The sequence below is a fragment of the Channa argus genome, unplaced genomic scaffold (assembly GCF_033026475.1).
Source record: "Channa argus isolate prfri unplaced genomic scaffold, Channa argus male v1.0 Contig106, whole genome shotgun sequence".
Lineage (NCBI taxonomy): Eukaryota > Metazoa > Chordata > Actinopteri > Anabantiformes > Channidae > Channa > Channa argus.
The window spans coordinates 50,986-63,486 of NW_027125325.1; the positions used below are offsets into that span (position 1 = coordinate 50,986).

At 43.2% G+C, this 12,501-nt stretch overlaps 17 non-coding genes across 17 annotated transcripts; all 17 read right to left on the minus strand.

Annotated features, from left to right (window-relative positions):
* Nucleotides 1–131: 131 nt before the first annotated feature.
* On the minus strand, nucleotides 132–204 carry trnav-cac (transfer RNA valine (anticodon CAC)). The gene has a single exon. It is a non-coding gene; the product is annotated as a tRNA-Val (tRNA).
* A 222-nt stretch (nucleotides 205–426) lies between these two features.
* On the minus strand, nucleotides 427–499 carry trnav-aac (transfer RNA valine (anticodon AAC)). Its single transcript has one exon. It is a non-coding gene; the product is annotated as a tRNA-Val (tRNA).
* Nucleotides 500–1,532: 1,033 nt separating this feature from the next.
* trnav-cac (transfer RNA valine (anticodon CAC)) lies at nucleotides 1,533–1,605 on the minus strand. The gene has a single exon. It is a non-coding gene; the product is annotated as a tRNA-Val (tRNA).
* Nucleotides 1,606–1,819: 214 nt separating this feature from the next.
* On the minus strand, nucleotides 1,820–1,892 carry trnav-aac (transfer RNA valine (anticodon AAC)). Its single transcript has one exon. It is a non-coding gene; the product is annotated as a tRNA-Val (tRNA).
* Nucleotides 1,893–3,235: 1,343 nt separating this feature from the next.
* Nucleotides 3,236–3,308, minus strand: trnav-aac (transfer RNA valine (anticodon AAC)). Its single transcript has one exon. It is a non-coding gene; the product is annotated as a tRNA-Val (tRNA).
* Nucleotides 3,309–4,323: 1,015 nt separating this feature from the next.
* trnav-cac (transfer RNA valine (anticodon CAC)) lies at nucleotides 4,324–4,396 on the minus strand. The gene has a single exon. It is a non-coding gene; the product is annotated as a tRNA-Val (tRNA).
* A 222-nt stretch (nucleotides 4,397–4,618) lies between these two features.
* trnav-aac (transfer RNA valine (anticodon AAC)) lies at nucleotides 4,619–4,691 on the minus strand. The gene has a single exon. It is a non-coding gene; the product is annotated as a tRNA-Val (tRNA).
* A 1,049-nt stretch (nucleotides 4,692–5,740) lies between these two features.
* trnav-cac (transfer RNA valine (anticodon CAC)) lies at nucleotides 5,741–5,813 on the minus strand. Its single transcript has one exon. It is a non-coding gene; the product is annotated as a tRNA-Val (tRNA).
* A 222-nt stretch (nucleotides 5,814–6,035) lies between these two features.
* trnav-aac (transfer RNA valine (anticodon AAC)) lies at nucleotides 6,036–6,108 on the minus strand. The gene has a single exon. It is a non-coding gene; the product is annotated as a tRNA-Val (tRNA).
* Nucleotides 6,109–7,140: 1,032 nt separating this feature from the next.
* On the minus strand, nucleotides 7,141–7,213 carry trnav-cac (transfer RNA valine (anticodon CAC)). Its single transcript has one exon. It is a non-coding gene; the product is annotated as a tRNA-Val (tRNA).
* A 222-nt stretch (nucleotides 7,214–7,435) lies between these two features.
* Nucleotides 7,436–7,508, minus strand: trnav-aac (transfer RNA valine (anticodon AAC)). Its single transcript has one exon. It is a non-coding gene; the product is annotated as a tRNA-Val (tRNA).
* Nucleotides 7,509–8,557: 1,049 nt separating this feature from the next.
* On the minus strand, nucleotides 8,558–8,630 carry trnav-cac (transfer RNA valine (anticodon CAC)). Its single transcript has one exon. It is a non-coding gene; the product is annotated as a tRNA-Val (tRNA).
* Nucleotides 8,631–8,852: 222 nt separating this feature from the next.
* trnav-aac (transfer RNA valine (anticodon AAC)) lies at nucleotides 8,853–8,925 on the minus strand. Its single transcript has one exon. It is a non-coding gene; the product is annotated as a tRNA-Val (tRNA).
* A 1,022-nt stretch (nucleotides 8,926–9,947) lies between these two features.
* trnav-cac (transfer RNA valine (anticodon CAC)) lies at nucleotides 9,948–10,020 on the minus strand. The gene has a single exon. It is a non-coding gene; the product is annotated as a tRNA-Val (tRNA).
* Nucleotides 10,021–10,242: 222 nt separating this feature from the next.
* On the minus strand, nucleotides 10,243–10,315 carry trnav-aac (transfer RNA valine (anticodon AAC)). Its single transcript has one exon. It is a non-coding gene; the product is annotated as a tRNA-Val (tRNA).
* A 1,022-nt stretch (nucleotides 10,316–11,337) lies between these two features.
* Nucleotides 11,338–11,410, minus strand: trnav-cac (transfer RNA valine (anticodon CAC)). Its single transcript has one exon. It is a non-coding gene; the product is annotated as a tRNA-Val (tRNA).
* Nucleotides 11,411–11,624: 214 nt separating this feature from the next.
* Nucleotides 11,625–11,697, minus strand: trnav-aac (transfer RNA valine (anticodon AAC)). The gene has a single exon. It is a non-coding gene; the product is annotated as a tRNA-Val (tRNA).
* Between the last annotated feature and the right edge of the window lie 804 nt (nucleotides 11,698–12,501).

A 12,501-nucleotide genomic window follows, 5' to 3' on the forward strand; every position in this document is an offset into this window, starting at 1 on the left:
TTTTTGTCTCTTTTGTCTATTTGTGCCATTCTGTGATTTCAGGTTGTTTTACTGAGCAAGCATTCGTAAGAACTTAGTCAACCCACTGACACAGCTTGAGTGTGCATATCATCTTAAAATAACAACAATAGTGTTTCTGCCTGGTTTCGAACCAGGGACCTTTCGCGTGTGAGGCAAACGTGATAACCGCTACACCAAAGAAACCGGCCACTTTGACAAACTTCTTCAGAGCGTAGCTTCCCAGCAAAGTGAATAAAACAGTCGCGGAAGATTACTTCTAAGGGGCTTTGGGATGACAAGATCTTTATGGAACTTTGTAGTACTAAAACCAAAAGTGTTGCCTTTCGCATTGTTAGAACTGAGACAACCCCTTTTACAAGACACTCCAACCAGGCTGACTGTGCAGATAATAATAGACAGCAACAGTGTTTCTGCCTGGTTTCGAACCAGGGACCTTTCGCGTGTTAGGCGAATGTGATAACCACTACACTACAGAAACTGGCCACGTAGGGGTGTCAATTCCAGAGGGTAGCATCTAACCACAAAGCGACACATCATCATGCAAGGTCGACTCTAAGGGGCTTTCAAACCTCCTAGTGCACAATAGGTACTTTCTCAGCTTAATAGGGACCATGCTCATATGTAGAGGCTGATCGGTCCAACGCTATGCCAGTGCAGTGTGGAGAGGAGATTGAAGCTCTTGTAATTGACATCCTAGGGCTGCTGCTGCAAGTGCAGCTATTTATCGTGGTCGTGGTCGGCTTGTCCAAACAAAGGCTGTTTAGAAATTGGTTCTTAACTTTCTTCAGTAGTCTCGCATAACCCTTTTTCGACATGCTGTTTGCCATATCGCGTGCACCAAGAATAGGGAATGCAATGCAGGAAAGGGACTCCTCAACAGATAGTCAAAACTGAAATTGAACGACGACTATTGCAACTTTAGCCAGTAATCATTCCACTGCAATTGCACTGTATACATGCCAGACATTCAAATGCACTATACTGTTTACATGCTGCTTTTTTTGTACCTTTGGCACACTTGACTGTACTGTACTGTAAAATAGTATACAATAGGTTTACTGGTCGGCACTGTCTTAGGTTTTTTGTCCTGTCCTGTGTTATTTTGTGTTGTCCGTCTACACTGTCTGTCTATACTGTTTTTCATCTGCACTGTTTACACTAGGTTGAACTCGATGCACTTTACATAGTTTGTGTTGTTTTGTAACACCTTGGTTCTGGAAGAACGTTATCTCGTTTCTACTGTGTACTGTGTACCACTGTGTATAGTAGAAATGACAATAAAAGCCACTTGACTTGACTTGACTTGACTTGACTTAATCGTCCGCTCTGACAAAGACACACAGTCTTTATTCAGCGACTACCCTGGCGTAATCTTTTGTTTTTTTGTCTCTTTTGTCTATTTGTGCCATTCTGTGATTTCAGGTTGTTTTACTGAGCAAGCATTCGTAAGAACTTAGTCAACCCACTGACACAGCTTGAGTGTGCATGTCATCTTAAAATAACAACAATAGTGTTTCTGCCTGGTTTCAAACCAGGGACCTTTCGCGTGTGAGGCGAACGTGATAACCGCTACACCACAGAAACCGGCCACTTTGACAAACTTCTTCAGAGCGTAGCTTCCCAGCAAAGTGAATAAAACAGTCGCGGAAGATTACTTCTAAGGGGCTTTGGGATGACAAGATCTTTATGGAACTTTGTAGTACTAAAACCAAAAGTGTTGCCTTTCGCATTGTTAGAACTGAGACAACCCCTTTTACAAGACACTCCAACCAGGCTGACGGTGCACTGACAGCAACAGTGTTTCTGCCTGGTTTCGAACCAGGGACATTTCGCATGTTAGGCGAATGTGATAACCACTACACTACAGAAACTGGCCACGTAGGGTGTCAATTCCAGAGGGTAGCATCTAACCACAAAGTGACACATCATCATGCAAGGTCGACTCTAAGGGGCTTTCAAACCTCCTAGTGCACATTAGGTACTTTCTCAGCTTAATGGGGACCATGCTCATATGTAGAGGCTGATCGGTCCAACGCTATGCCAGTGCAGTGTGGAGAGGAGATTGAAGCTCTTGTAATTGACATCCTAGGGCTGCTTCTGCAAGCGCAGCTATTTATCATGGGAGAAAGTCTCAATTTCGATTAATAGTATGTGGTCGGCTTGTCCAAACTAAGGCTGTTTAGAAATTGGTTCTTAACTTTCTTCAGTAGTCTCGCATAACCCTTTTTCGACATGCTGTTTGCCATATCGCGTGCACCAAGAATAGGGCATGCAATGCAGGAAAGGGACTCCTCAACAGATAGTCAACACTAAAATTGAACGACGACTATTGCAACTTTAGCTAGTAATCATTCCACTGCAATTGCACTTTATACATGCCGGACATTCAAATGCAGTATACTGTTTACATGCTGCTTTTTTTGCACTTTTGGCACACTTGACTGTACTGTACTGTAAAATAGTATACAATAGGTTTACTGGTCGGCACTGTCTTAGGTTTTGTGTCCTGTCCTGTGTTATTTTGTGTTGTCCATCTACACTGTCTGTCATTACTGTTTTTCATCTGCACTGTTTGCACTAGGTTGAACTCGATGCACTTTACATAGCTTGTGTTGTTTTGTAGCACCTTGGTTCTGGAGGAACGTTATCTCGTTTCTACTGTGTACTGTGTACCACTGTGTATAATAGAAATGACAATAAAAGCCACTTGACTTGACTTGACTTAATCGTCCGCTCTGTCAAAGACACACAGCCTTTATTCAGCGACTACCCTGGCGTAATCTTTTGTTTTTTTGTCTCTTTTGTCTATTTGTGCCATTCTGTGATTTCAGGTTGTTTTACTGAGCAAGCATTCGTAAGAACTTAGTCAACCCACTGACACAGCTTGAGTGTGCATGTCATCTTAAAATAACAACAAGAGTGTTTCTGCCTGGTTTCGAACCTGGGACCTTTCGCGTGTGAGGCAACGTGATAACCGCTACACCACAGAAACCGGCCACTTTGACAAACTTCTTCAGAGCGTAGCTTCCCAGCAAAGTGAATAAAACAGTCACGGAAGATTACTCCTAAGGGGCTTTGGGATGACAAGATCTTTATGGAACTTTGTAGTACTAAAACCAAAAGTGTTGCCTTTCTCATTGTTAGAACTGAGACAACCCCTTTTACAAGACACTCCAACCAGGCTGACTGTGCAGATAATAATGGACAGCAACAGTGTTTCTGCCTGGTTTCGAACCAGGGACCTTTCGCGTGTTAGGCGAATGTGATAACCACTACACTACAGGAACTGGCCACGTAGGGTGGCACTTTCAGAGGGTAGCATCTAACCACAAAGCGACACATCATCATGCAAGGTCGACTCTAAGGGGCTTTCAAACCTCCTAGTGCACAATAGGTACTTTCTCAGCTTAATGGGGACCATGCTCATATGTAGAGGCTGATCGGTCCAACGCTATGCCAGTGCAGTGTGGAGAGGAGATTGAGACTCTTGTAATTGACATCCTAGGGCTGCTGCTGCAAGTGCAGCTATTTATCGTGGTCGTGGTCGGCTTGTCCAAACAAAGGCTGTTTAGAAATTGGTTCTTAACTTTCTTCAGTAGTCTCGCATAACCCTTTTTCGACATGCTGTTTGCCATATCGCGTGCACCAAGAATAGGGAATGCAATGCAGGAAAGGGACTCCTCAACAGATAGTCAAAACTGAAATTGAACGACGACTATTGCAACTTTAGCTAGTAATCATTCCACTGCAATTGCACTTTATACATGCCGGACATTCAAATGCAGTATACTGTTTACATGCTGCTTTTTTTGCACCTTTGGCACACTTGACTGTACTGTACTGTAAAATAGTATACAATAGGTTTACTGGTCGGCACTGTCTTAGGTTTTGTGTCCTGTCCTGTGTTATTTTGTGTTGTCCATCTACACTGTCTGTCATTACTGTTTTTCATCTGCACTGTTTGCACTAGGTTGAACTCGATGCACTTTACATAGCTTGTGTTGTTTTGTAGCACCTTGGTTCTGGAGGAACGTTATCTCGTTTCTACTGTGTACCACTGTGTATAATAGAAATGACAATAAAAGCCACTTGACTTGACTTGACTTAATCGTCCGCTCTGTCAAAGACACACAGCCTTTATTCAGCGACTACCCTGGCGTAATCTTTTGTTTTTTTGTCTCTTTTGTCTATTTGTGCCATTCTGTGATTTCAGGTTGTTTTACTGAGCAAGCATTCGTAAGAACTTAGTCAACCCACTGACACAGCTTGAGTGTGCATGTCATCTTAAAATAACAACAAGAGTGTTTCTGCCTGGTTTCGAACCAGGGACCTTTCGCGTGTGAGGCGAACGTGATAACCGCTACACCACAGAAACCGGCCACTTTGACAAACTTCTTCAGAGCGTAGCTTCCCAGCAAAGTGAATAAAACAGTCACGGAAGATTACTCCTAAGGGGCTTTGGGATGAGAAGATCTTTATGGAACTTTGTAGTACTTAAACCAAAAGTGTTGCCTTTCTCATTGTTAGAACTGAGACAACACCTTTTACAAGACACTCTAACCAGGCTGACTGTGCAGATAATAATGGACAGCAACAGTGTTTCTGCCTGGTTTCGAACCAGGGACCGTTCGCATGTTAGGCGAATGTGATAACCACTACACTACAGAACCTGGCCACGCAGGGCGTCACTTTCAGAGGGTAGCATCTAACCACAAAGCGACACATCATCATGCAAGGTCGACTCTAAGGGGCTTTCAAACCTCCTAGTGCACAATAGGTACTTTCTCAGCTTAATGGGGACCATGCTCATATGTAGAGGCTGATCGGTCCAACGCTATGCCAGTGCAGTGTGGAGAGGAGATTGAAGCTCTTGTAATTGACATCCTAGGGCTTCTTCTGCAAGCGCAGCTATTTATCATGGGAAAAAGTCTCAATTTCGATTAATAGTATGTGGTCGGCTTGTCCAAACTAAGGCTGTTTAGAAATTGGTTCTTAACTTTCTTCAGTAGTCTCGCATAACCCTTTTTCGACATGCTGTTTGCCATATCGCGTGCACCAAGAATAGGGCATGCAATGCAGGAAAGGGACTCCTCAACAGATAGTCAACACTGAAATTGAACGACGACTATTGCAACTTTAGCCAGTAATCATTCCACTGCAATTGCACTTTATACATGCCGGACATTCAAATGCAGTATACTGTTTACATGCTGCTTTTTTTGCACCTTTGGCACACTTGACTGTACTGTACTGTAAAATAGTATACAATAGGTTTACTGGTCGGCACTGTCTTAGGTTTTGTGTCCTGTCCTGTGTTATTTTGTGTTGTCCATCTACACTGTCTGTCATTACTGTTTTTCATCTGCACTGTTTGCACTAGGTTGAACTCGATGCACTTTACATAGCTTGTGTTGTTTTGTAGCACCTTGGTTCTGGAGGAACGTTATCTCGTTTCTACTGTGTACTGTGTACCACTGTGTATAATAGAAATGACAATAAAAGCCACTTGACTTGACTTGACTTTATCGTCCGCTCTGTCAAAGACACACAGCCTTTATTCAGCGACTACCCTGGCGTAATCTTTTGTTTTTTTGTCTCTTTTGTCTATTTGTGCCATTCTGTGATTTCAGGTTGTTTTACTGAGCAAGCATTCGTAAGAACTTAGTCAACCCACTGACACAGCTTGAGTGTGCATGTCATCTTAAAATAACAACAAGAGTGTTTCTGCCTGGTTTCGAACCAGGGACCTTTCGCGTGTGAGGCGAACGTGATAACCGCTACACCACAGAAACCGGCCACCTTGACAAACTTCTTAAGAGCGTAGCTTCCCAGCAAAGTGAATAAAACAGTCGCGGAAGATTACTCCTAAGGGGCTTTGGGATGACAAGATCTTTATGGAACTTTGTAGTACTAAAACCAAAAGTGTTGCCTTTCTCATTGTTAGAACTGAGACAACCCCTTTTACAAGACACTCCAACCAGGCTGACTGTGCAGATAATAATGGACAGCAACAGTGTTTCTGCCTGGTTTCGAACCAGGGACCTTTCGCGTGTTAGGCGAATGTGATAACCACTACACTACAGAAACTGGCCACGTAGAGTGGCACTTTCAGAGGGTATCATCTAACCACAAAGCGACACATCATCATGCAAGGTCGACTCTAAGGGGCTTTCAAACCTCCTAGTGCACAATAGGTACTTTCTCAGCTTAATGGGGACCATGCTCATATGTAGAGGCTGATCGGTCCAACGCTATGCCAGTGCAGTGTGGAGAGGAGATTGAAGCTCTTGTAATTGACATCCTAGGGCTGCTGCTGCAAGTGCAGCTATTTATCGTGGTCGTGGTCGGCTTGTCCAAACAAAGGCTGTTTAGAAATTGGTTCTTAACTTTCTTCAGTAGTCTCGCATAACCCTTTTTCGACATGCTGTTTGCCATATCGCGTGCACCAAGAATAGGGAATGCAATGCAGGAAAGGGACTCCTCAACAGATAGTCAAAACTGAAATTGAACGACGACTATTCCAACTTTAGCCAGTAATCATTCCACTGCAATTGAACTGTATACATGCCGGACATTCAAATGCACTATACTGTTTACATGCTGCTTTTTTTGTACCTTTGGCACACTTGACTGTACTGTACTGTAAAATAGTATACAATAGGTTTACTGGTCGGCACTATCTTAGGTTTTTTGTCCTGTCCTGTGTTATTTTGTGTTGTCCGTCTACACTGTCTGTCTGTACTGTTTTTCATCTGCACTGTTTACACTAGGTTGAACTCGATGCACTTTACATAGTTTGTGCTGTTTTGTAGCACCTTGGTTCTGGAGGAACGTTATCTCGTTTCTACTGTGTACTGTGTACCACTGTGTATAGTAGAAATGACAATAAAAGCCACTTGACTTGACTTGACTTGACTTGACTTAATCGTCCGCTCTGTCAAAGACACACAGCCTTTATTCAGCGACTACCCTGGCGTAATCTTTTGTTTTTTTGTCTCTTTTGTCTATTTGTGCCATTCTGTGATTTCAGGTTGTTTTACTGAGCAAGCATTCGTAAGAACTTAGTCAACCCACTGACACAACTTGAGTGTGCATGTCATCTTAAAATAACAACAAGAGTGTTTCTGCCTGGTTTCGAACCAGGGACCTTTCGCGTGTGAGGCGAACGTGATAACCGCTACACCACAGAAACCGGCCACTTTGACAAACTTCTTCAGAGCGTAGCTTCCCAGCAAAGTGAATAAAACAGTCACGGAAGATTACTCCTAAAGGGCTTTGGGATGAGAAGATCTTTATGGAACTTTGTAGTACTAAAACCAAAAGTGTTGCCTTTCTCATTGTTAGAACTGAGACAACACCTTTTACAAGACACTCTAACCAGGCTGACTGTGCAGATAATAATGGACAGCAACAGTGTTTCTGCCTGGTTTCGAACCAGGGACCGTTCACATGTTAGGCGAATGTGATAACCACTACACTACAGAACCTGGCCACGCAGGGCGTCACTTTCAGAGGGTAGCATCTAACCACAAAGCGACACATCATCATGCAAGGTCGACTCTAAGGGGCTTTCAAACCTCCTAGTGCACAATAGGTACTTTCTCAGCTTAATGGGGACCATGCTCATATGTAGAGGCTGATCGGTCCAACGCTATGCCAGTGCAGTGTGGAGAGGAGATTGAAGCTCTTGTAATTGACATCCTAGGGCTTCTTCTGCAAGCGCAGCTATTTATCATGGGAAAAAGTCTCAATTTCGATTAATAGTATGTGGTCGTTTTGTCCAAACTAAGGCTGTTTAGAAATTGGTTCTTAACTTTCTTCAGTAGTCTCGCATAACCCTTTTTCGACATGCTGTTTGCCATATCGCGTGCACCAAGAATAGGGCATGCAATGCAGGAAAGGGACTCCTCAACAGATAGTCAACACTGAAATTGAACGACGACTATTGCAACTTTAGCCAGTAATCATTCCACTGCAATTGCACTTTATACATGCCGGACATTCAAATGCAGTATACTGTTTACATGCTGCTTTTTTTGCACCTTTGGCACACTTGACTGTACTGTACTGTAAAATAGTATACAATAGGTTTACTGGTCGGCACTGTCTTAGGTTTTGTGTCCTGTCCTGTGTTATTTTGTGTTGTCCATCTACACTGTCTGTCATTACTGTTTTTCATCTGCACTGTTTGCACTAGGTTGAACTCGATGCACTTTACATAGCTTGTGTTGTTTTGTAGCACCTTGGTTCTGGAGGAACGTTATCTCGTTTCTACTGTGTACTGTGTACCACTGTGTATAATAGAAATGACAATAAAAGCCACTTGACTTGACTTGACTTTATCGTCCGCTCTGTCAAAGACACACAGCCTTTATTCAGCGACTACCCTGGCGTAATCTTTTGTTTTTTTGTCTCTTTTGTCTATTTGTGCCATTCTGTGATTTCAGGTTGTTTTACTGAGCAAGCATTCGTAAGAACTTAGTCAACCCACTGACACAGCTTGAGTGTGCATGTCATCTTAAAATAACAACAAGAGTGTTTCTGCCTGGTTTCGAACCAGGGACCTTTCGCGTGTGAGGCGAACGTGATAACCGCTACACCACAGAAACCGGCCACCTTGACAAACTTCTTAAGAGCGTAGCTTCCCAGCAAAGTGAATAAAACAGTCGCGGAAGATTACTCCTAAGGGGCTTTGGGATGACAAGATCTTTATGGAACTTTGTAGTACTAAAACCAAAAGTGTTGCCTTTCTCATTGTTAGAACTGAGACAACCCCTTTTACAAGACACTCCAACCAGGCTGACTGTGCAGATAATAATGGACAGCAACAGTGTTTCTGCCTGGTTTCGAACCAGGGACCTTTCGCGTGTTAGGCGAATGTGATAACCACTACACTACAGAAACTGGCCACGTAGAGTGGCACTTTCAGAGGGTAGCATCTAACCACAAAGCGACACATCATCATGCAAGGTCGACTCTAAGGGGCTTTCAAACCTCCTAGTGCACAATAGGTACTTTCTCAGCTTAATGGGGACCATGCTCATATGTAGAGGCTGATCGGTCCAACGCTATGCCAGTGCAGTGTGGAGAGGAGATTGAAGCTCTTGTAATTGACATCCTAGGGCTGCTGCTGCAAGTGCAGCTATTTATCGTGGTCGTGGTCGGCTTGTCCAAACAAAGGCTGTTTAGAAATTGGTTCTTAACTTTCTTCAGTAGTCTCGCATAACCCTTTTTCGACATGCTGTTTGCCATATCGCGTGCACCAAGAATAGGGAATGCAATGCAGGAAAGGGACTCCTCAACAGATAGTCAAAACTGAAATTGAACGACGACTATTGCAACTTTAGCCAGTAATCATTCCACTGCAATTGAACTGTATACATGCCGGACATTCAAATGCACTATACTGTTTACATGCTGCTTTTTTTGTACCTTTGGCACACTTGACTGTACTGTACTGTAAAATAGTACACAATAGGTTTACTGGTCGGCACTGTCTTAGGTTTTGTGTCCTGTCCTGTGTTATTTTGTGTTGTCCATCTACACTGTCTGTCATTACTGTTTTTCATCTGCACTGTTTGCACTAGGTTGAACTCGATGCACTTTACATAGCTTGTGTTGTTTTGTAGCACCTTGGTTCTGGAGGAACGTTATCTCGTTTCTACTGTGTACTGTGTACCACTGTGTATAATAGAAATGACAATAAAAGCCACTTGAATTGACTTGACTTAATCGTCCGCTCTGTCAAAGACACACAGCCTTTATTCAGCGACTACCCTGGCGTAATCTTTTGTTTTTTTGTCTCTTTTGTCTATTTGTGCCATTCTGTGATTTCAGGTTGTTTTACTGAGCAAGCATTCGTAAGAACTTAGTCAACCCACTGACACAGCTTGAGTGTGCATGTCATCTTAAAATAACAACAATAGTGTTTCTGCCTGGTTTCAAACCAGGGACCTTTCGCGTGTGTGGCGAACGTGATAACCGCTACACCACAGAAACCGGCCACTTTGACAAACTTCTTCAGAGCGTAGCTTCCCAGCAAAGTGAATAAAACAGTCGCAGAAGATTACTCCTAAGGGGCTTTGGGATGACAAGATCTTTATGGAACTTTGTAGTACTAAAACCAAAAGTGTTGCCTTTCTCATTGTTAGAACTGAGACAACCCCTTTTACAAGACACTCCAACCAGGCTGACTGTGCAGATAATAATGGACAGCAACAGTGTTTCTGCCTGGTTTCGAACCAGGGACCTTTAGCGTGTTAGGCGAATGTGATAACCACTACACTACAGAAACTGGCCACGTAGGGTGGCACTTTCAGAGGGTAGCATCTAACCACAAAGCGACACATCATCATGCAAGGTCGACTCTAAGGGGCTTTCAAACCTCCTAGTGCACAATAGGTACTTTCTCAGCTTAATGGGGACCATGCTCATATGTAGAGGCTGATCGGTCCAACGCTATGCCAGTGCAGTGTGGAGAGGAGATTGAGACTCTTGTAATTGACATCCTAGGGCTGCTGCTGCAAGTGCAGCTATTTATCGTGGTCGTGGTCGGCTTGTCCAAACAAAGGCTGTTTAGAAATTGGTTCTTAACTTTCTTCAGTAGTCTCGCATAACCCTTTTTCGACATGCTGTTTGCCATATCGCGTGCACCAAGAATAGGGAATGCAATGCAGGAAAGGGACTCCTCAACAGATAGTCAAAACTGAAATTGAACGACGACTATTGCAACTTTAGCTAGTAATCATTCCACTGCAATTGCACTTTATACATGCCGGACATTCAAATGCAGTATACTGTTTACATGCTGCTTTTTTTGCACCTTTGGCACACTTGACTGTACTGTACTGTAAAATAGTATACAATAGGTTTACTGGTCGGCACTGTCTTAGGTTTTGTGTCCTGTCCTGTGTTATTTTGTGTTGTCCATCTACACTGTCTGTCATTACTGTTTTTCATCTGCACTGTTTGCACTAGGTTGAACTCGATGCACTTTACATAGCTTGTGTTGTTTTGTAGCACCTTGGTTCTGGAGGAACGTTATCTCGTTTCTACTGTGTACTGTGTACCACTGTGTATAATAGAAATGACAATAAAAGCCACTTGACTTGACTTGACTTAATCGTCCGCTCTGTCAAAGACACACAGCCTTTATTCAGCGACTACCCTGGCGTAATCTTTTGTTTTTTTGTCTCTTTTGTCTATTTGTGCCATTCTGTGATTTCAGGTTGTTTTACTGAGCAAGCATTCGTAAGAACTTAGTCAACCCACTGACACAGCTTGAGTGTGCATGTCATCTTAAAATAACAACAAGAGTGTTTCTGCCTGGTTTCGAACCAGGGACCTTTCGCGTGTGAGGCAAACGTGATAACCGCTACACCACAGAAACCGGCCACTTTGACAAACTTCTTCAGAGCGTAGCTTCCCAGCAAAGTGAATAAAACAGTCGCGGAAGATTACTCCTAAGGGGCTTTGGGATGAGAATATCTTTATGGAACTTTGTAGTACTAAAACCAGAAGTGTTGCCTTTCTCATTGTTAGAACTGAGACAACCCCTTTTACAAGACACTCCAACCAGGCTGACTGTGCACTGACAGCAACAGTGTTTCTGCCTGGTTTCGAACCAGGGACCTTTCGCGTGTTAGGCGAATGTGATAACCACTACACTACAGAAACTGGCCACGTAGGGTGTCAATTCCAGAGGCTAGCATCTAACCACAAAGCAACACATCATCATGCAAGGTCGACTCTAAGGGGCTTTCAAACCTCCTAGTGCACATTAGGTACTTTCTCAGCTTAATGGGGACCATGCTCATATGTAGAGGCTGATCGGTCCAACGCTATGCCAGTGCAGTGTGGAGAGGAGATTGAAGCTCTTGTAATTGACATCCTAGGGCTGCTTCTGCAAGCGCAGCTATTTATCATGGGAGAAAGTCTCAATTTCGATTAATAGTATGTGGTCGGCTTGTCCAAACTAAGGCTGTTTAGAAATTGGTTCTTAACTTTCTTCAGTAGTCTCGCATAACCCTTTTTCGACATGCTGTTTGCCATATCGCGTGCACCAAGAATAGGGCATGCAATGCAGGAAAGGGACTCCTCAACAGATAGTCAACACTGAAATTGAACGACGACTATTGCAACTTTAGCCAGTAATCATTCCACTGCAATTGCACTTTATACATGCCGGACATTCAAATGCAGTATACTGTTTACATGCTGCTTTTTTTGCACCTTTGGCACACTTGACTGTACTGTACTGTAAAATAGTATACAATAGGTTTACTGGTCGGCACTGTCTTAGGTTTTGTGTCCTGTCCTGTGTTATTTTGTGTTGTCCATCTACACTGTCTGTCATTACTGTTTTTCATCTGCACTGTTTGCACTAGGTTAAACTCGATGCACTTTACATAGCTTGTGTTGTTTTGTAGCACCTTGGTTCTGGAGGAACGTTATCTCGTTTCTACTGTGTACCACTGTGTA